This window comes from Leopardus geoffroyi, chromosome B3, assembly GCF_018350155.1.
Source record: "Leopardus geoffroyi isolate Oge1 chromosome B3, O.geoffroyi_Oge1_pat1.0, whole genome shotgun sequence".
Lineage (NCBI taxonomy): Eukaryota > Metazoa > Chordata > Mammalia > Carnivora > Felidae > Leopardus > Leopardus geoffroyi.
Genome location: NC_059337.1, coordinates 114,453,886 through 114,477,121, shown reverse-complemented (window position 1 = coordinate 114,477,121; position 23,236 = coordinate 114,453,886). Strand labels below are relative to the sequence as shown.

The 23,236-nt window shown below is 47.5% G+C and overlaps 1 protein-coding gene and 1 long non-coding RNA gene across 8 annotated transcripts in view; one reads left to right on the top strand and one right to left on the bottom strand.

Annotated features, from left to right (window-relative positions):
- RAD51B (RAD51 paralog B) overlaps positions 1-23,236 on the bottom strand; it is a 645,855-nt gene that overhangs the window by 35,025 nt on the left and 587,594 nt on the right. The window lies entirely within an intron of this gene.
- On the top strand, positions 218-18,767 carry LOC123584035. Of its 2 annotated transcripts, XR_006705126.1 has the most exons (4): positions 218-3,605; positions 4,427-4,586; positions 6,320-6,436; positions 18,621-18,767. It is a non-coding gene; the product is annotated as an uncharacterized LOC123584035 (long non-coding RNA). The 2 variants fall into 2 exon arrangements; XR_006705125.1 differs by lacking the exon at positions 4,427-4,586.

Genomic DNA, 23,236 nt, shown 5'->3' with positions numbered 1-23,236 from the left:
ACAGGCGGCATAATTGCTAGAAGATAAGGATCATTGGGTCTATCATTTGGGGGCCTTCGACAGATTTAGAGTATTAAGGAGTCCTTAAGACCAAAACATTTGAGAGCTGCTAGCCTAAGGGAATTGATCTACATCTTAAAAAGGTCTTTACCTCTTCTCCTCCTCCTTTGTCTTTTTCTTCTTGCTTTTTATTTATTTATTTATTTATTTATTTATTTATTTATTTATTTATTTATTTATTTTTGGTCTTGTGGCTTATAGTTAAACCATCACTTAGGCAGTTTCTTGCTCCACAAGCTTCAGAATAGTTCCTTCTAGCTCTGTCTTCTGAACTTCAACTTACTGAGGACTCCCTTATGAGTTTAACACTCCCTGTAACCCTGGCTTATTGGGTCTTTTGCCTGGCAATGCTTGGGGGGTCACTTTAGCTCTATTCATTCTCAGATCAGGCTCCCTGAACAGCCATTGTCTCCAAGAGGGGGTCAACGGCAGGCAAACCTGGGTCACTATGGGCAGAGACAAGCAGCTCTGAGCCAAGGGCCAGAGGGCAGTGGAGAGAGCTGTGAGCTAAACAGACCAGAGCCCCTGCCCTCTCATTCACTGTTCCGGAGTTTTCTGTAAAACCCCAGTTGCATTTACTCTCCCGGGTCTCAGACACACCTCCCTAGGAGCAGAGGTTCTGATGGCTTGTACAGACCTTCTACTAGCTATTTTGTAGAAGACAGTAAAGAAAATAACTCACTGTGTGCAATTTTATTTAAAAGAGTGCAAGAATGTTCTTGAGCTTCTCAGTCCTTTTTTTCCCCGTAGCCTTTCTTATCATCGGAAATGAAAGAAAACAGCCAGAGGAGATAGGATCTCAGGTCGAGAAATCCTAGCAGGTAATTTTGGAGTTGAAAACAAATCTCCCTTGAAATGAATTAAGCAGGTGAAGGGGATTCCAGCTCCTACTCTTAAACCACACCTTATCCTGGCCTGGCAAATGACTTCCTTCCAGCCCCAGGCAAATCCCAACTTCCACCCACTAAATGCCTGCAGTTAATAAACGTTCAACAACAAAACCCCAAAGTGGAAAAAGGAGGACTGATTGCAAGCCAAGATACCAGAAAGACTGTTTGAGAACCTTCCCTGCGAGCTGCATCCACGAAGAAACATTTAGGCAAGGAAGCAAGGCCGGGGCAGGGGGACCCAAGACATAAGCTAGGTAAATATCTGACTTGATTTAAAATGACTATTTTTCTTGATCAGACTTGCCCACTTGTTTTCATTGAAACTTTGTACCATGACCCACATTCAAACCCTTCAAGATGGCTAAAATCTCCAGAATCTATTACTGAGCCACGATGTAAGTCATGCCTCCTGCTAAGTATGCCAGGACTAGAAATCCCAAACTCAGGTCTAGATAAGTCTTCTGAGGGTTGGTGAGGAGGTTCTCATAGATCCAGGGAGAACTGAGAAAAATAAAGATCAAGTTATGCTCTGAGGAATTCACTCAGCATTACTTATTATTCCCATTTTACAGACGAGAAAATGGAGGCTTGGAGAAGTTGAGTGCCTGGCCCCATAGCTAGGCAGCAGCAGAGCCAGGACAGAGATTCATATGATAAATCATAATGGCTATCATTTTCTGAGCACATTTCATGAGACAGGCAAAGCACCTTGTGCTTTGTGCATGTTAACTTTTTAATTTCTCATGGATTGCTTCCTTTTTAAAGGAGTAAAACTGTCCAATAGCACTTCCTGCCATGTTGGAAATGCTCTATACTTGCACTCTCCAGTACCATGATAGTCACTGGCCCCAATGTGGCTATTGGGCACTTGAAGTGTGCCAAGTGGGACTGAGGAACTGAATTTTTTATTTTATTTTATTTTGGTTGATTTAGAATTTAAACAGCCACACATGGCTAGTGGCTACTGCATTGGACAATGCAGTTCTAGGAGGTTCAGTAGCTTTTCAAAAAGCTTTTGAAAGCTTGTTAAGTGGTAAGGCCAGAGTTACACCCCAGGCTGAGTGAACCCAAAGCCTATGCCTTTCCCTTCTCCCCTCTGCTCTCCAGTGAGGTAGCCTGCATTTTGCAAAATGAAAGGCCCTGAGAAGGAAACTGACAAGAGAGTCAGCCAAAAATACATCCAGACCACCTAAAGGCCAGGTCTGTATTTGAGTTTGATTTTTCTGAGTATGTCTAGAGGCCCCAACAAGAGGCCAAATACCCCAGTCAGAAGCTTGAGTCCCTGCACCAGCACCTTCCCAGAGCTTACCAATAGTGGCCCAGTTGATTGAAGGTTCTATGACTCACAGGTCCCAAACCTGCTATTTAAACATCAGCATTTCCTTTTTTTGGGCTTAAGACTAATTGGTATAGAGGTAGTGAGCTCCCAGGCCTAGCCCCACCCTGTTGAAACATGTAGCCCTCAAAGGTTTCCACTTCAGGCACCACCCGTGAGGTACAGCTACCATCTGCCACATGTCTGAGTGCAAACATTTAACCCATGCTGGGCCATCATGCTTTCCTCAGCTTCTCGACAGCCTTCCAGTGTGCATCTCTGCCACATCACTCCCCTGCCCCAAGGCCTCCAAAGACACCCCATGATGCTCGGAACAAAAGCCAAAGTCTTGCTTCCCTGAGCTGCCCCCCTCTCCCCAATTTCTCTTTCTATTCCATGTCATCCCCATCATTCACTCTGCTCTGGTCCCTGATCTCCTAGCTGTTCCCCAACATATCAAACTTGTCCCTGTCCCAGGCCTTTGCACTTAGGGTTCCTTCTACCTGAAATGCTCTTTGCCGGGATCAAATATGGCTTACTCTTTCTTCATTCAACCTCTTCCCTAATGTTACCTTTCCAGAAAAGTCTTTCTGACCCCACTGTGTGTAAAATAGTGCACCCCTCACCCCTATCTCTCTACCCTGCGTTACTTTTTTTCAAGGCTCTTATCACCGGTTGATATATGTAGATGTATACATATACGTATACATATGCATATATATATTTGTTGTTGGTGGTGGTTGGTTTGCTTATTGTCTGTCACCCCCACTAAGATGTAAACAGGGTAAGGAGGGACATTGTCTTTTTTTACTCTGTATCTCCAGTGTCTAGAATAGAGTCTGGCACATAGGTGCTTATTGAATATTTGTTGAATGAATGAATGCATGCATGACTTCTTACTGTGAGTGCAAGGAGGTGGGGAGGGGTGGGGAGGCTCAGGCTTGGCTCACTCTACACAGATCAGTGCTTCCATGACTTGGATACTGAACCATGAGAAACAAAGAGATTTGTTGGTTTAATTTCTTTTGCCCTGGGAAAATTAAAGATCACAGATAATCCAAAACTCAGTGCCAAGTTCTCTATTTATAATCGAGGAATTATTCACACAGAGGTAAACAAGAGCAAAGGACTGACAAGTGAACTGGAGGAGGAGAATGATGGGAAACAGACTGAGGGACCCGTACATCTGCATGCCTTCAACAGGCCTGGGTTCTCACCAGCACTCACTCAACCTTGGATCCAGAGAACCCTTGATGTTTTCCAGTCCCAGAATCCTCTGGGACAGGCTGCCCAGATGGCTGTTGGGAGTGAGCTGGCGATCTTAAGCAGAGGCAGCCTAGGTAAGTCCCATCTCTATGTGACAATGATATCATTTGGCCATCTGAAAGGTATACTCAGAACAACAGGTGTTTCTTTAGTATGCCCAGGCTCAACATTTTCCTAAAACCTGGATTGGGGTTGGGGGGTGGGGCGGGATTTCCTTTCCTTCTTTAATGTATTTCACAGAATTGTATCTCTTTCATTTCATCTCTAAAAACTTCAAAGAAACAAAATTAGCAGTGTCTGGAAGTGTCTGACACATAAGAGGTAATCAGTAAGTACTGAACGAGTGAATGAAAACGTTAAGGCAAAGTGGAATGTAGTCTGGTGAAGAGTGGTGTAGTTGAGCAAACCCGGATTGCTGGAAACCATAGGCTGGACCCTGTACTCCAGCTCTAAGGCCTCGGTTTCCCTGTCTGTAACACTGGCCTGGGGGAACTGGACTTGAATTGCCCTCCCAGTTCTGACACTCTCTAAACCTCTGAAAAACTGCATTACAGCTTTATTGTGGATTAGGTCTAACTGGTGTCCTACTGAGAGCAAGGCCTGCTGCTCTGGAGACCATCCATTGTTTTTAAGCACCAGAGGTTATTTAATAGCAACTCTCCCAAAATATTTTTCATGTCCTTCATGAAAGAAGGTTCTGGAAGGTAGCCATCATCAAAATAGGAAATAAAGCCAGGCTGGCATTCCATTGATCAGATAACACAGACTCAAAGTTCCTGTCACCCCATATGGTGATTCTGGGAGCTTGACCAGATTTCAGAAGTTTTATTCAGAGCAGTAAGAAATCATCTTTGTGGCTTGCGGGATTTAGTACCTGTTTCCCTCCTTTCTGCAGCTCAGGGCCCTGGGTGCCAAGATAGTCTCCAGAGACTCTTCTCCCCTCAGGGCCTCAGTCTAGAGTCTGAGGAGAGCTCCCCCCATTGACACCATCAGGACCTCCAGCACTGGCTTAAGTGGCTTCCCTGTCCACTGCAGCATTTGATTTCAAGCTACATGTAAGTTTGCCATTTCCTTCTACTCTTAGAAGTGTCCTAAAGCACCAGTCCGGTGGAATTCAGACTCCTTCACTAGCTTTCTGACTCTGTTCACTGCCTTGATGCACCAGGAGGATAAGGAACACCCGATCGAGTCTGAGAGAAGAGACCTGACTGGCTTCAGCTGGGGCATCTCCCCAAGCCTCAGTTTCCTCAGATGTGGGGTCAGAACTGGATGCTGGCTGGTTGCCTGGTCTCTTCCAGCCTCGTGATATGCCCCACCTCCAATTCCCCCAGGCCCAGAGGCAGAGCCGGCCCTTCCCATGAGGGAGTCACAGCTTGTACGTTATGTAACTTCCATAAAGGCAGGGGCTCTTCTTTTTCTTTTCTTTTTAATGTTTTTAGGTACTCTGGGAAGAGAGAAACATTTTTATGATCCCAGTAACCAAACAACATAATGAAAATCATGGCAACCATCAGCCTAATAAAACCCATGGCAAAAGCCTCCACATTCTCAAACAAGACCCTGGGAATTCAAAGCTCTCTGAAGCCGTAAGTGGCCAGGGCCTTGCTGAAGGCCTTGGGACGCAGGCTGATGGTTGATGAAAGGATTTTAACGCGCCACTGAAATTCTCTTTTCCAAAATAACCACTTTGAAACCTGTTAATTACAGACACACAACCAGCCCCAGCCCCCCAACAGGACCTGGGGCTTTCACCAGGGAGAGCCCAGCTCCAAGGCTGGCTGCTTCCATGACGCTACACATGCTTTGTATTGGGTGAATTAGCTTCAGGAAGAGAATCCAAATTAATTAAAACCACATGGCCACTCCCCTCACCCCCAGCCTCCTACCCCACCTCCCTCCCCTGGAGACAGAGTCCAGTTCAGTCTAATTTAGTCCAGTGTTTTTGTTTCCTAAAATCTGTCTTGGGCTCTGGGCCATTAATAGGTTGCAGCTGATTTTAATCTACATGAATCAGAGACCTTGCTTCTTTGGTTTTAAGGAGATTACAAATTGTGTGTCCCACAAACTGGATGGAGGGGAAAGGCCCTGGGGAGGGCGGGGGAAGGGGACAGATCCTGGAAGTCACAAAAACTCTGCTCTCCATTAAGTGGGTGGGTTTGCATGAGCCTGTGATCTCTCAGAGCTGGAGGAGGGGAGTGAAGTAAGAGGTGAGGGCTTTGCGGCTATGACCCCATGGTGGGAACACAGAATCTGGGCCTGTGTAAACAGAATTAGAATCAAGGATCTGGATGAGCACAGAGGTCTCTACTCACCTATCGACAACACACCAATTTCCCAAGTTTATCCTGAGCACCTATCCCGAGCTAGACTAGGGGTTGGCAAACCATGGCCCATGGGCCAAATTTTGTAAATAAAAGTTTTATTGCAACTCAGTCATGTCCATTCGTTTATATATGGTCTATGACTGCTTTAGTAGTTGTGACAGAGACCCTATGGCCCACAAAGCTGACAATATATACTCTGTGTCCCTTGCTGCAAAAGTTTGCTGACCCCTCTGCTGGAGAAGTACTGGGGAGGTGTACTTTCATGACAACAAAGGACAGACTTAGGATCTGTTCCCACATCCCACATCCCACATCTGAGGTCTAGTTCCTTCTAAACATAGCTCTTCAGGAAAGTGGCTCTATGTCATTTAAACAATGGCCGTAAAGAACAATACCAACAATCATGCCACTCAGTTAAGTGTCCAAAGTATTTGTCCTGACAATTCTGTACTTCCATTTCACAGGTGAAAAAACAGAGTCATTGAGAGAAAGCAACTCACTGAAGGTCACGTGGGAAACAGCACAGATAGGAAGAACCAGGCCTCTGAGTCACAGAAAGATCTTCCATTCATCGGATGATGGTAATGAAGGGAGTTGGGGGGCTTTAACATAACTCCACTCCTTATATATGTTGTACTGGCCATTTTATAAAGTTTTTTCATGTATGGCTCTACAAATGATCCATTGAGAGGCTCAGAGAACTACAATTTCATATTTTAGATTAAAGGAATGTAGCATTGGGTATCAGTGGATGGGGAGGAGACTCAGGCCAGACCCCTTGAAAAGCACCTTTATCTAAAGCCCAATGGCTAGTGAGTGTTGGGGTACTCAGTGCAGGCCTTCTGGGCCCTAGATGACCCTCATTCAATAAGGACCCCAGGCTGCCTGCCACTCACCAGTGTGCCTAGAAGACTGCCCTCAGGGTCATCCAGGCTAGCAGGGGAAGACACAAGGAAGGGTGGATTATGATCCTATTATAGGCACAATGATGGAGGGGTATGAGGGGTTCCTGGGGAGGACAGAGGAGAGGAACCCCACCCTTCCCTGAAAGCAAACCCCTCTGTAAGGAAACCTGAGTGAAGAGCTCCTGATGCAAATGCTGCTGTCTGGAAATGCAATCAGGCCCTCTTCCAAGGCTGTTAGGGGGGCAAGTAATTGCTGGGGTTATTGCGGGGACAGGCAGGGAAACCTGAAAAATCAGCATCCCCCCCCAGGGACTAGTCTTGGCAGGCAAACGGATGACACCCAGAAAGCTGCTGCCTTGGAGCAGGAGGGGCAAGTGCAGATCTCTTCCCACAGGAGCCTGTTTCCTTCAGGGCCAGGCCCGGCTCCAGGTGGAGGCACTTCCAGCCAAGAAAGGACATCTCCTAGGCTGCGACCACAGTTGCCTGGAACACTCTGGAAGGGGGCTGTGTTGGGCCTTAAATGGAATCACAGATCAACAGAGTGCTACACTAGCTTGCATAGAGTGTTAACTCTATGTAAAGTCCTCCAGCCGAGAGGTCCTATAAAGGATAATGCTCTGTACCTTACTGTCTCCATCTCCACTGCTGTCTCAAGGCCTTTTTCCTTGGCAAGCTTCTCCCTGAACTTTAGGCATGGCTTCAAAGGAGATTCAGAACTCACTGAGGAGTCATGGGTCCCAATCTCTAGAGTCCTGCTATTGTTTGGAGGTTTCTTAGTGATGAGATATTGTGAATTGCCTGAAGGTGATGAAGGATGCCAACAGAGCAGGGATGGAGTAAAAAGCAAACTCTATCACCATAAACAACTGAAGTCCTGCATTGGACCAGGGAAAAGCCTGGGAAATGACCCCATTAGCATCTTTGGGTCCCCCCACCATAGGAGCTCTGTGCTCAGAAACAGCCTCAAGCAGGGTTTAGACCTTGGCCTGAGAGAGGACAAGGTATGGCTCCTCTGGCTTCTGCCTCCCAATAAGGCTCCCTAACATAACCCCTGATTGGCACTCTTTGCTTCCACCAGCAAAGAGTGGGTGTGATCCTCGAAGCTCTGTTTTGTCTAGACTTGGTTTCCTGATAGGATCGGGCTTTCTGCCTTACAGAACCCCAAACCCAGATTTTAACACTCCTTCCTTGAGTCTAGACTGGAGCAAGAGCAGAGAGAGGCTCATGACTCTCACACGGGTGCATCAGAGTCCCACGTGTGTTCAGGACACTTGATCCAACAAAGTCCTGCTCTGTGCTGAAGAGCAGTGTTGGCTCTGTTGACCCTGATAATGGCTTCAAGGCCCTTGATTAGAATAGAATGCATGCACCATGGTTAATTAGCAGACCCTGAGCATTTATTATGAGCTGGGTGTCACATGGATGAATATACTGGCAAGATAACTCTGAGGAGGTCGCACGCCAAGGAGTTTGTTTGTAGAGTGCGGTTTCTCCCCATATTGAGGTGTTCAGAAATGTCTGCTCATATGCTTGCCATGGTGGTGTTGGGTCAAACTGTCCAACTTCACTGTGGATGCCAGTCTGAGGACCCCAGATGATCTGGGGCCCTCAAACAAAGAACAGAGTGCTTAAGTCAAGCTTTACCCTTCTGTGCCATCAAACCAAAGCAAGTCAGAGGAAAGCACAGTGAAAAAACTCATAAACACTTCCTGGGGCCAGGCTCACAAACTAAAGCTCAGAGTGGAACAAGCCAGACAAGTTTAAAAACACATAAACACACAAGAATGTCCAGCTGCTATTGGATGAGCAGACTGGGTGCTAAAATGGCTTCAGAGCAATGAAGGACAGAATTTTAAAATTAGATCTCTACCTTCTCTCTCTCTCTCCAAAGCATATAAGGGTGGGAATTATGGATTGATATTGAAAATTGGTTTCACTGGTCCTTCAAAAGACACAGGGCAGTGACCGCCCCCCTTCCACTCTGCTTCCCCACCCTCTTGAAACACACTGTCCCTCAATTCACCTCTGATACCTGGAGTTTTTTGCTCTAAATCGTATTTTGTGTCCTGTATAAACAAGGCCTGGTAACTAGTACAGGAAATGAACTTCACAAGCACTGAATGTGTACCAACCTGTGGTATGGGGAGTTGCCAGATATTCTTCTAACTGAGAATTTTTACAGACTCTCGAAACTTTCTTTCAGCTTCCCCTTTGCACACTTGAATGCATGCACACATGCCATGCATGTGTATACACCCAAACACAAAATTTCCCCTGTTTCCCCCAACGCACATGAGCAGAGGTCTGTGCTCATACACAGACACTCTCCCAATCTGAAAACTTTCCCTTAGTTCCCCACTAGCCCCCTCTATAAATTTGAGCATCTAGGTGTGTGGGTGCTCCCTGAAACCCTCTGACACACACATAACTTTTTGCCCCCTCAGCCTACCCCCAGCACACAGGAACTCAGAGTCATATTTATAGTCTGAAATGTGCACATGTGCATGTGCACACACACACACACACACACACACACACACACACACACATTCCAATTGTCTCAGTCATAGCCATGACAGGCCTGGGTCTGCTTGCCATTGTTTCTCTTGTGTCTCTGACGGGGTGTTCATAAAAGAGAGTTCTGCCATCCCTTTTGTAGCATTTACCCCAAGTCTGCGTGTTCGGAAGGCGACTTTTACAGGTATGTGTGGACAGTAGAGTGAAAAGCAGGGACAAAGGCATCCCTTCCAGTCTCCTGCCTGAGTCTCACATGCTAATGAGCACTGTTCTAGAATGCTTGGGGCATTTCTTTATTTTTTGCTCTGAAACCAGGCTAAGAAGATAGAGGCTCAGTTGAAGCATTTCCAGAAGTCCTCTCTCAGGGTTCTGCTTTGCCACCTCTTATTGGCCCAAGGTACCTGAGGGCAAGCCATGTGGTCCAAAGGCCTGGGTGGGAGGCACCAGCCCAATGAACAAGAAATTCAGGGATGAAAATAGGCCCAAGTGACCACTACCCCACTGGGAACTTTGACACACAAGAAGGGCTGGTATGTAGGCGGTTTCCCTTCCCTCCCTGGACAGCGGTAAATGGCGCATTACATGAGGAAAAGGGACACTTTTTGCATTGACAATAGGACTGGCTAAAGTGCAACTTCATCTTTTATGTCCAAGAGCCAGAAGGACTTAATGCATCTAACAAACTAACTAACCTGGGGCGCTTCCTCGGTGGGTCTGGACAGAGGGAATGGCTTCCCTTGCACCATTTCCACACCACAATTTACTCATGGTAGGCCCATGCAGGGCTGTGACAGAGTTCTCACTGCTCCCCTGGACACTAGCAAGTGGCAAGCTAGAGGTACATGTACTTTGTCCTCAGCCACTGCCTGTAAACTCCACCCCACTCTATTCCCCAGCAGAGTCCTTTTTTCAAATAAAATCTTACCAGAAAGGCCAGTGTGCAAAAGTTATAGAAGCAGAGATGCTCTGGTTGCAAGGGGAGGGGATGAGTTAGTTGTGTGTTGGAGGGTGGGGTGGGGGTGGTCCCATCTGCTCGGGCTCCATCCTGATCCTTCCCCCAGCTCTATTTCAGGGACTCTCTGAGGGGATCCTTGGACCCCAGTTTGAACACCATTACCATAACGCAGGCCCTTTCTTATAATAATTGTTGAACTTTAGTACCCAAGAACACACATAATGACAAAGAGCTGCTAGACATTGACAACTCTTTCAAATTAGCTTTTTGCATACTATTGATTTGGGATGCAGCCCATATTTGGCATGGTGCACAGAGTTACACCTTCCTGAAACTCCATGCCCCTGCCCATAGGTCTACAGCCCAGAAATTGAGAATCACTGCACAGAGGTTAGAAGAGGAACAGGAAGTAAGATTGGGGTCCCAGATGGAGTCATACTATGAAAGGGCTTCAGGGTCTAGTGAAGAAATTTGTTTAGCAGTGGCGAGCCATTAAAAAGCCATGTGCACGGGGCGCCTGGGTGGCGCAGTCGGTTAAGCGTCCGACTTCAGCCAGGTCACGATCTCGCGGTCCGTGAGTTCGAGCCCCGCGTCGGGCTCTGGGCTGATGGCTCAGAGCCTGGAGCCTGTTTCCGATTCTGTGTCTCCCTCTCTCTCTGCCCCTCCCCCGTTCATGCTCTGTCTCTCTCTGTCCCAAAAATAAATAAACGTTGAAAAAAAAAATTTAAAAAAAGCCATGTGCAATTATTATTATTATATTATTAAAGCCAAGAAATGAGATGGTTGGATGTGAACCAGCAAAAAACAAAAACAAAACAAACAAACAAACAAACAAAAAAGATTACTCCCTTGCAATTAAGTTCTCTTTAGCATCCCTAGCTGTCTGAACCTCAACATCCACTGTGTCCACCAGGAGCAATTTCCCCCCCAATTCCCACAGGTGGGTGTCAGCCCAGACACTGTCTTCCCATCTCCATCATTGGAGGTGCTTACTGTCCAGCATGGCACCACCTAACGTGAGTGGCCCGGCCCAGGCCTCCGTGACTGTTAGCACCCATTGATGAACACAATGAACACGTGCCTAAATTGAAGAATGAGCATGTGGGTGAACAAAGGGGGAATCTATACTGTATGCAGGCCAAAGTGAGGTCTAATTCCTCAGCTCTGCCCCCCTTATTCCTAGACCGTTGAGCTACTCAAACCTCTCCCCTACCCCCTCAAACCTCCCCAAAAAACTTGGTTTTATTTGCTGAGTCAGGAAACAGCTGGAGGTAGCATCCGACACAGGTTTGGGGAATGCGACCATGTTCTGTTTGCCTCGGGGAGAAGTGCTAAAGCTTTCGGTACCCAAATCCATCCATGCCTAAAATGAGGGATACTGTTAACATGCATGTGCCTACCAACTTCAGAAAGGGCCATGGGGACGAAGATGTAATTAGAGCCTGTGAATGCTTTGTGCTTCCTGGATGAAAGACAACACTCTGAAGTTTTATAATCTACCTACTCTGCTTTTTTATTGTTCCAGTTCCCTTCTGTTTTTCCTTTTGGGGGTCTGTGTAAACTTTATTAGGTATTAATTTCAAAAAAGACCTCCTTGCACCTCAGAGCAGGATTTTATTTGGTGCCTCAGAGAATTTCTTTCCATAACCCGGACCCTCAAAAGGATTCCTCTCAGTCAGGTCGAAAGAGGCCAGCCAGCGAGTGTTTGGCTGCTCAGTTCCGTTCAACCTAACGAAGAGTTGCCTGAGCCTCTGCTAACACGTGCCTGGCCCCGAGAGGCCGGGCAGGCCTGGGAAGAGCAGGGAAAGGTTATGAACTCTGGAGCCAGGCCACCTGAGGACTGAGTTCCAGCCTGGCAGTTCCATGTGCCCTTCGGAAAGCCTTGGTTAATTCTTCGAATCTCTGTTTTGTCACCTGTAAAATGGAGATGATCCCATCTATCGCTCGGGGAAAAGTAATACAAAGATATAAATCTCACAGTGAGTAGTGGGTAGCCGGTCAGCCATTCCTGGCTGCCCACCCCCCTCTTTAGGATCTGGCCTCTGGAGGAGGGGGAGAGGAAATGCTTCTCCCCTCATTTCTGTTTTTCTCCTCCCTGAGGCCCTCTGTCTAGTCCTTGCTCACCCATATCTTGGAAAGAATGCCAGCTGGTTAAACCAGCAGTTCTGGAACTTTCTCATCTCGGTTTCCCCCAGTGCTCCTGGGCAACCCATTTCCTCCATACATTCCCTCTCTACATAAATACCTCTCAGGCCTCCACATTAGTATCCCCCTCCACCCTCCCTTCAAATCCTTTCCCAGGAAGGAGAAGAAAAGAACTTTCCCATCCTTTTGAGAAGGAGAGCACAGTGGAAATGGCTTTGCTTTGTTGCAGCCTCTTCGTGGGCTCCATGAAGTGCCTGTCCACAGAAGGCGAGCTCCAGGCAGGAGGGAAGGGGCACGAGGCCAGCAGGGTGGGCTGAGGCTGTCCAGTCCAGGCAGGACCAACACCGCATTCAAGGCAGAGCCTTTTCATCAATTCCCTCATGCCCCGGGTCCAGCGTGGAAGATGACACTAGAATGTTCCCTGGCAGATAGCACTGTCCAGTCTGAGAGAAGTGCACTAAGGGCATCCCCACAGGACCCTGTTGTGCCCTGAATGAGGCTTCTTGTTGTTTCTCAGGTTGCCAGGGAGGAGAGTGGATGTTAGGAGACCCTGAATAGCACCGAGAGGCCAACACACTTCAAATTAAGCTTCCGATGCTTATGAGGGGCCGGGCGTCCCACAAATCCCTCTGTGCACGGAGCTTTGAGGCAGCCTGTTCAGTCTGTTTGTTCTTTCAGAAGTGCGCCTGGGAAACCAGGAGTTATTGTTTCCCCAAAAGGTAGGCGCTCATCAGGTGGGTGGTCTTAGCATTTTCCATGTGCTTTGATTCCCTCCCTCTTCTTTTCAGGACCACTGAGGGGGTTATTTCCCCTGTCCCAGCAGCTCTGGGGGGGTTGGCTACAGTGCATCTGTGCCGGGTTTTCCCACAGGCCCCCCGAAAAGGCCGCCCGGTTGCCTTCAGAAAGCCTTGGGCGGCCTGTGGGGGGAGCAGGGCTGCAGCTGCGGGCCCCTCCCTCTGCAGCAGGCTTTGATCAGTTTTTGTGGGGGCTGGGTGCAGCCTGACCTCCCACCTCCAGCGCCTCTCAGGTGGAAAGTTCTGTTCAGCCTGTCTGTGGCTTCAAAGGCTCTCCCTCCTTCAGGCTGGGACGAGACTGATAATGGTTCTCATTTTGTTGTCGTGTGATCTCCCAGCAGCCCCCATCTTTCAATTGACAGGCTTCTGCTTGTTTGCTTGGGCTGCTTCGGCCGAACTCAAACCACCTTTCTGGTTGAGGAAGCACATTGACATCCTCCCCCATTGAGGTGCCTTTGATGGCTCAGACGTGGCCTCCAGCCCAGACAAAGGTGACCGGGCACCTGGTGAATCAGACTCAGGGCGTCAGGCAGGGCAGACACTGGGGAGAAGCAAAGGGCTCCCCGAGCCTGCAGTCTTCGGGAGGAACCCTCAGCTCCACCCTTCCCGCCTCAAGGAAGCTGATGCTTTCTGCTCCAGTTCCCTGCAGGAATCCAGCCTTGGGGGCTGAGGTGCGTACCACCTGTGCCCAAGCCCGGACTTGGCTCCGTGTAGGAAAGGCCGTGAGTCCTGAAGATACCACCTTCCCAAGAACCTGAGCTATTTGCTGTCTTGAGCCATAGGCACCAGGCCAGCCAGATTCGGGAATTCCTTTTCTGGCCTGTGATTTCCAATGGCTGTGGCCTAATGGCCTCAGTTCTCAGCCCAAGGGGTAAACAACAGCTGAGCAGCCACTCCAGGGCCCACTTCCAGCGCCCTCCCCACACTGCCGCTGACCCTGAGCCAGGGCCTCCCGGCCCCCTGCCCAGGGCGAAAGGACAAGGCCAGGGTAACCCAGGTGGCTGTCAGCAAGTCTGGACAGGATTGCTGCCTCACCAGAGGTCCAGGGGGCCTCGGAGTGGCTGGCTGAGCCTCACATGCGGCTGGGGTTAGGCTGCAATTTGCCCTTCGGTTTCCTCATATTTAAAACGAGGGTGGCCAAGGGCAACAGGAGCGGTCAGGAGAGCATCCTTCTTCCCCAGCCTGATAGCACAGTGCTCTTCCTTCCTTTTGATCATACTCAAAACAACTGCTGCAATAGAACAATGAGCCCCGGAGGAGGCCGGAGGGGATTTATTATGCTGTTGTCCTGTGGCACAGCCTCTCCTGACTTTATCTTGCACAGAGGTCTGCGTGGGAGGAAATCTGGCAGGCCCTCTGGTCGCCTCCCTGCTCCTGCACTCACTCCGACTCAGAATGCTGGAAGGACAGGGAAGCTGCCCCATTAGCCACACCCCAGCCTAAGCGGCTGCAAGAAGGAGGTCAATTCAGATCTTTCCCAAACTCTGTGACTCTGTGAAAGGCACAGGGACTCCAGGTGTAGGGCCTGCCTGAGACCACCCTGATGAAGAGAGGGCCCCAGTGTCAGTCCGCCCAGGACAGGGCTTTATCAGAACCTTTCTCTCCAGCCAGCTTCCTCCCTTCTCCTGGCTGGGGAAGAGAGTTATACCTGATGGATTCTGTTTGTGGACTGTCCAGGTTCTCACATGGGAGAGACCACTTGATTAGGGGTTTCATCTCTTCCCCCCCCCCCCCCCCCCGGCATGGCTGAGGGGGGAGGAAGGCTCAGAGCCGTGGGGCCAAGAGGATCTTGATCAGTATCAATTATGTCTAGATTTTCCTGGACTGTGGATGTTTTGCCATCCAGCTGCTGTTGGCAGGGTCTAACCAGATCCTCGCCCAAACTGTAGTGTCATTGGTGCTAATATTTAGAAAATAAACAGACCTTTCTCATCAGCCAGCAGGGCACTGTGGGATGCTGTGGGGGTGCTGCATCAACTGTCTTTGTGAGGCCTGAATCTTCTGTAATGCTATGGATTCAGCACAGGTCTGGTGCCACCATCATTCCCCGAATGGCCTTGAACAGGCTATGTCACCTCTCAGAGCCTCAGTTTATGCATCTGTAAGATGGGGATGAGAATACTACCCTCGTAGAATTGTTCTGAGGACCAAATGAGATAATGTATGTAAATTACGTAGCATGTGTTAAATGTTCTATAGAATGTGGTCATTACTATTACCGCCATTTTGAACTTGTGTGAGGGTCTGACCCAACCTCCTCCAATCCTGAGTAGCACCCTCAAGTAAGTTATGGGTCCTCCTCTCAGCCATGAAAAGCAAACACAGGAGGAAACACAGGAGGAAACTTACCTGTAACACAAAGTTGACAAAATTTGCCTCGGACATGAGCAGCAAATCCAGGCACTGAACTTGGTTTTCTAGATACTCTCTCTCCCTTGTCATATCATCTTTCTATACAACCCCATTGTATTAGTTTCCTAAGGTGGCTGCAACAAACTGTCACAAATGTGGTGTCTTAAAACAACAGAAATTTATGCCACCTCAGTTCTGGAAGCCAGAAGCCCAAATCAAGATGTCGGCAGGGCCATGATCCCCCCGAAGTCTTTTGAGGAGAACACATCCCTGCTTCTTCCAGCTTCTGGAGGCTCCAGGCATTCCTTGACTTTGGGCTGCATAACTCCAGACTCTGCCTCTGTGCTCAAATGGCCTCCTCTTTTTCACGTGTCTCTCCTTTGCATGTGTCTTATAAGGATACTTGTCACTGGATTAGAGGCCACCTGGGTAACCCAGAGGATCTTATCTCAAGATCCTCAACTTAATTACATCTGCAAAGACCCTATTCCAAAGAAGGTTGCATTCACAGGTTCCAGGGGTTAGGATGTGGACATATCTTCTGGGGAGCCACCATTTAGCCCACTACATCCATTTACCCTACAAAATGTCCTGTTGGATTATGATTAAAAAGTCAAGACAAAAGCTCTCACTTGTGGCTGGTGAGGACAATCATTCATTTCCATGTTGACATCACTGGTTCTCCACTTGTCCCCAAGAAAGGGGCATGGTCCATTTTCAAGAGATAATCTGGTTGTTCATTCTCTTATTTATTGGAAGAATGTGAAGACAACCTCCTCTTACCCTGTGAAAAACTGAGATGTCCTTGTGTTCAATGGCAGGGCTCAAATCAGAATTACATCTCAAGGCTTCCTATTCTCAGCCAGATACATTGGTATTTCAAAGCCCCTTGTGCCCCCAAAGGCTTATGAGTGAGCTGCAAAGACCTACTTCCAAATGGTGTGTTGATCCTCCTTCCTGCCAAGCCCACTGGAAGCATTAATTCTCCCAGTGCTCACGCCCTTCCCCTTCTCTTCTCCTTGTTATCCTCCCAAAGCTTCACATTCACAGAAAATGACCAGGAGACCCTACTCTCTTTTCTTAAAAGCCTTCTCTGGTCGTGCTCCCTTCTCAGGGCCATGCTCCCCCTCCCCGAGCCCCCCCTTCTCGACTTCCTCTTTTAGCCCATGTTCAGCCATAAAGATCCATGGTTAACAGAAAGGACATTGTCCTAGGGATTCATAGGCCTCTCTCTCGGGAAGGCCTTCCTTCCAAATTGCTGATGCTTTCAGCCACCAGACTGTGAGGGAAGAAAGCCCTAACTCAGTGGGGTTCTGTTGATGATCTTGTCTTTCTCCTGCACAGTTACGATGAATAACTTTGCTTTTGTAGCTTTCTCTTTAAAGGTGTTCCTCCCATTTCTGGCTCCCAGATGGTAATGGGTGGCATGTGTCAAGTTCACCTTTCACAAAAATGGGAGCTCTAAACACTGGATCACGTACTAAGAGAATCCCACATGGTTACTAAAATCTGGCTAAAGGTGGACAGTCAGTATGACCCTAAGGCTTGAGAACAGGGTAGTTGTGAAAACTAACTGGAAAGAAGTAAAGAGATGATAGACAGTAAATAGCCCGTTCCTTGCTTAGCTAAGGATAGCATGGCAAGGAGACAGGTAAAGTCCACTGTTCCTCTCAACATCCCTCAACTTGTCTACTGAGGGCTCCACCTTCTCCTTTACCCCTGTGCAAAATTTCTATCTCCACTTATAGAGTATGTGTGCACACAACACAGCCATTGAGCTCTTGAGGCTACTTTAGAATGTAACTCCCATAAGGATAAACTCTTACCTGTGCTTGTACATAGCTGGTGGGAATGTAAAATGATTTAGCTACTGAGGAAAACAGTATGGTAAGTCCTAAAGGGTTAAACCTAGATTTACTCTATGATCCAGCAATTCTATCCCTATGTATATACCCGAAAGAACAGAAAACAGTTACTCAAATAAATACATGTACACACAAGTTCATAGCAACACTATTCACAGTAGCCAAAAGGTGCAAACAGCCCAAATAGCCACCGTTGGTGAATGGATAAGCAAAATGCAGTATATTCGTACAACAGAATAGTACTCAGCCAGTGAAAGGGTGAAGTACTGAACTGTGCTACACTATGGGCGAACCTCGCAAATACACCAGTGAAAGAAGCCAGACTCAAAAGGTCACATACTGTATGATTTTACTTACGTGAAATATCCAGAATAGGTAAATCCATAGAGGCAGAGCACAGACTGGTAGTTTCTAGGAGCTGAGGGGAGGGGAGATTGGGGAGTATTGACTAATGGGTATAGGGTTTCCTTTAGGGGTGGTAAAAATGTTAGATATCAGTGGTGGTTGCACAATACCGTGAATGTACTCATTGCCTCTGAATTATTTACTTTTTTTTTTTAATCACATTTAAAAAAATTTTTTATGTTTATTTATTTTTTGAGAGAGAGAGCAAGCCAGGGAGGAGCAGAGAGAGAATCCCAAGCAGGCTCTATGTTGTCAGCACAGAGCCCAGCGTGGGGCTCAAACTCACCAACTGTGAAATCATGACCTGAGTTGAAACCAAGAGTCAGACGCTTAACTGACCGAGCTACCCAGGCTCCCATGCATTGTTTACTTCAATATGTTTTATGTTATGTGAATTTCACCTTGATAAAAATTACACATGTAAAAACAAACAAACAAACAAACAAACAAACAAACAAACAAACATAAAAGAAAATTTGACCTTTGTGCTGTATGCACACAACCCAGCCCTTGGCCTCGCTCTCACTTCTCATGTCCTTCCTGGGCAGACTTGGGTGCCCATTCTCAGTGCCAGGGCACCAAATGGGCTTATGGTGCAGATTACTATCAAGCTTGCTCTTGATCCCACTTCTGAGGCACATCCTCTAAAATTCCATGACTAAAGCTGAGTCTACACAGCAACAACCAAATGTTTTAGCAGAGAACAATGGGTGTGGGTGAGAACACCTTAATAGCCAGACTGTTGTTTCCCAATATTTTGTTTCTGTGGCGGTAAAGTGGATTTTCTAAGCAAGATTAATAGGTTTGTACATTTTTCTGTCTTTAAGGATTTCTACAGGCTGCAAGAAGACAAAGAACACAAGTGACAAGACACCTAGAAAAAGATGTTCAAGACCTACATGAGGCCCACCCAGGGTTCTTTTTGAAACTATTGTTTGTTGAAGTTATGGGGAATAAAGTTTATACTCCCATTATATTTGTTCCAACTTCATTTGAGGAATGTGAAGAAGAGACCTTTCAGTGTTGTGCTTCCAGAAGAGAGAAGATTTGGAGCTTAGAGGAGGAAAATGCCCCTATAAAAGGCACTGGGGCCATGGGGACTTCCCCATTTAACTGGGAAAGAAAGTTGGAAGTCTGATAGCTGAGTTGTCATTCATTTGGGCACCCACTCATTCACTCACTCAACTGGCAACTCCATTGCCAGCAGGCAATGGGCCAGGTCACTGGCTGGAGGAGCCACAGGGGACCAGTGTTTGTCCTTATAGCATCTGCAGCCCCGTGTGGAAGTGGGGTGGGCACACTGCGGGCGTCATGGCAATAGTGCAAGTGCTCAGACGAGGGCTGAGGGCCGTGGAGCTCCAGGAATCAGTGCCTCAGGCGATAGGAAGAGCCCCCCAGGTTAGTGACATCTGAGCCCAGAGTGGAAGGAAGAGTGAGACAGGGGACTAGCATCGCAGGCCAGTAAAGCACAGCAGGCACATTGGGCTAAAGGCATGAAAAAGGAATGGTGTATCTGGAGAACGTGGCACGTGATTATCACAAAGAGGGCTGCACACACACCCCTGGAACATGTAGGAAAGGCCTGGAGTGACTGAGAGGTTGTTGCTGGAGAGGTGGGGTAGAGGATGGGTTCAGGGAGGACCCCCGAGGCTTTAACTTCATTGGTAACATTTCTCTCTCTCTCTCTCAAATTAATCTTTTTTTAAATTTTAGAGAGGGGGCAGAGAGGGGCAGAGGAAGAGGGGGGAGAGAGAGAGAGAGAGAGAGAGAGAGAGAGAGAGAGAGAATCTTAAGTAGGCTCCACGCTGAGCTCCGAGACTAAATTGGGTCTTGATCTCACAACGCTAGGATCATGACCTGAGCTGAAATCAAGAGTCAGATGTGCTCAACCAACTGAGCCACCCAGGCACCTCTGCATTGGTAACATCTCATTTCTTAAGCTGGGTGCTGGTGCAAGGGTGCTCTTTATGCCTTTTGTACGTGTGGAATTTTCCTAATGACTTTTCAATCTCTGTGGGAAAGCTCATGGTGCATGGAGGCTGAGGAGCTTCTTAGCTTCCTTCCCAGTGTCATGGCTTGTAAGTTGCTGTTTTTTTATTCCCTTTGCCAAGGTCTCAGAGGCAACACCTCTACAGAAAAAGCAGGACAGAGAGCTTGACTCTCCCAGCCCTTGGGCGTGTGGTTACTGGAACCGAATGCTTCCCAACCAGGGAGGTGTGAGGAAAGAGGAATGAGTCTAAGCCCCATTTTGTGTCCTCAGGGACAGCTTACATGCCCCCTGATGGACACTGCCCCAAGTTCTTTTTCAAGTGAATTTCCCTTCAGCTACACTGTTTGCTTTTCCTGCCAGAGCATCCTGCCCCTTCCAGTGCAGCCCCGAGGAGACCCAGCCCCTGCCTTCCTGGTGTGCAGAGCTTAAAACAAGAGCCCTCTGCCCATCGGACATCCTTACCATTTCCAGCTATTGAGTGTAATCAGGTGTGCCAGGATCTGATTTCAAAGCCCAAATCCAAGGGGCTCAGAGGAATCCTTTCTCCCTGTTGCTCCAGTGGGAGACAAAGGGGACTGAACAAACAGGATATGCTGAGAGCTGCATGGACACAGCCCCGGCAAGACAGGCAGGCGGGCGGGCCGTAGGAACAGGCAGCCCGTGAGCTGGGGCGTTGGCATGTGTGGTTAATCATGCCCAAGAGAAATAAGAAGCGGGACAAAAAGAGCAGACACAGCCATCTATCTGACTGCCTTTCTGGATGATGGTTCCTTATAGATAGTCACACTCTTGCGGGGTCTGGAGAGTTATAGAATCCCTACTCTACTAGAAGGTCCTGACTCTGGCCATTTACCTTGCAGTTTTTCTAGAAATTGTGGGGCAGGAGAGAAGTAGAACTCGGGGATCTACAAGCAAGTCAGGACTGATGTGGGGTGCAGTTGAGAGAAGACACCCTGGCTGCAGCCCAGTGTTTGGGTCCTGGTGATTCTATTTGTTTCTGTCCCTGTTTCTATCTCTTTTATCCCAGGCTCTAATTGCTGGGCTTGGGAACTTCCATCTAGTAAACTCTCTCAATCATTAACTTGAAAAAGAGTCCAAAGTCATTCCAGAGAACAGAACCCTCCTTACGAGGATATTTCCTCCTCTCCTTCCTGCCCAGTTTTATATGGAAGAAATCAGAGATTAAAATAATATTTAGCAAGACCAGATTTGAAAGCAAACATAGGTCATTGAAGGCAACAAGAGTAGGAAGCAATGTGCACTGGAACCAGAGAAGCCCTGGGGACAGGCACACCCCCTCATCAGTGGCAGAACTTAATGGTATCTGCTCCCAGTTCACCATCTTTGCGAGATACTGTCACTGGTGCTTCCAATTAGAGGTACTTGGAATATTGCCTACAGGCACTTCTGGTTCTTACAGGCACCTCACATTCTGTGAATGAGGCAGGAAGCACAGATGTCCTCCAGTACACAGGGAAGTCCCACACAACTGGAGAACGATGCCAGCCTTTTACTAATAGAGCATTGGTGGAATTGGTCATTTCAGATATTCAACTCAACCTTGAGGTTCTCCGACCCAGAGTCTTTGAACATAAAACCTACAGAAAGAGGATCTGAGAGGGAGTAGCAGATTCTAAAGGACACTGTTGGTTCTAGATGAAATAAAAAGCACCTGGAAAATGAAAACCTGCATGACATCTATAGTTAATCATTGTCTCCACAGGCAACTCTGAAACGAACTCAAAAGCTTCCAAGAGAGATTTTAATCTGGCATTAAACATCAGGTTTATGGAGATGCTTTCTCCTGGGGCTAAAGTTCTGGGTGCTGGAGACTCAGAGGCTGCTTCTCAGATAAAATAGTTCTGGGGATATACAAAGTTGCTTTGCCCCTATATGGTATAAGTAGCTGGCATGCTAAGAATGGCTAAGAAAGAAAATCACAGCTAAGAGTGGATATGTGGAAGGCTCAATGAACATGCTGGTTATAAATGATTTCTGTTTATGTAATGAGACAACATGATTAGAGCTTTTCCTTCCTTAGTTAAGTGACCAGAGTGGAAACTGAGTGGGGGTCCTTGGGGGGAATTCTAGCTACATTAAATGAACTAACTAGGGCCAGTTTGGGAAGGGGCAGGGGGACACCAGAAGACACCATCCAGATATCTCTTAAAGGGAGAGAGTTGATGAATCCATCATTCTACTCATAAGCAAATGACTTTCACAAAGAATTTGAATTCTAGGGAGATTGTAAGCAGAAAATTGCAATGTCTTTCAGAACTCCATTTGTAATTCAAGATGAACCACTGTTAACTCTGAGGTTACCCAGCCAGGGAGGGTGGGAAAGGCAGGCCCATTAATCAAAAGGTGGCAGGAGACCCCTCCAGGTGAGCTAACTGAAAGAAGGGAGGAGATGTGCCCAGGTGAAGGAGAGAAAGCCACAAAGAAAACAAATGCCCCTTCCCTCATTTTCTGGTGTGGCCAGGAGACAGATCTGCTTGAGGGAAGCAGATGGTCTAACCCGAATTCCCTCTCAGAACCAGAGTGATTGGAGCTTGTCTGAGTAGAACTGAAATCCTTGCTCTGACATGCACTAGTCTAATACACATGTCTAATGTTTTATGGCATTAAACAAGCTAGCTAAACCTGAACTTTGGTCCCTCACTTATAAGATGGTGTTAATGGTACCTGCCTCAGGGGGTTGTTGAGGAAATAACTGATCATTTATTGATCATCTTTTTTTGTGCCAGGCCTGGGATCAGAGGCTGGAGAGACAAGGGTGAAAGGGCAGACAGTTTCAGGAGATGGCTTATGGAGTGAACTGAGTACAGACACTGCCTAACATATAGTAGCTGCTCAACAAAGTCCTTACAAATTATTTCCAGCCCAGGGGTGCCTGGGTGGCTCAGTCAGTTAAGTGTCCGATTCTTGATTTTGACTCAGGTCATGATCTCATGGTTTGTGGGATGGAGCCCCACGTCAGACTCGGTGCTGACAGGGCACAGCCTGCTTGGGATTTTCCCTCTCCTCTCTCTGCCCCCCACCCCCTTTCAAAATAAATAAATAACTAAACATTAAATTTTTTTTTCCAGCCTAAAATTACTAGTCATGCTGTGCAGAATGAAGAGAGGGTAGATGGGCAAGGCTTTGGTGAGTGGTGATGGTGCAGCTGAGACCTGAATAACAGCAAGGATCCAGTCCTGGGGTCTGTACCCTGCCCCCTACCAATGCGGCACCTGCTGTGCACAAAGAGTTTGAGCCTGACATTACACCGCACTTTCTAGCTTCAAAAGTGACTCTATGTATTAGAACAAATGTCAGCAGTTTTCAAATTTGTTCATTGGAGCAAGAGCTATTCCATGGAGAGTCTGCAGGGATGTGAGGAGAGATTTTGAGCTCATATTCTCTTCAACTAGAGTAGTCCTTCTTTAGTTGGTTTTATATCCTGGACCTCTA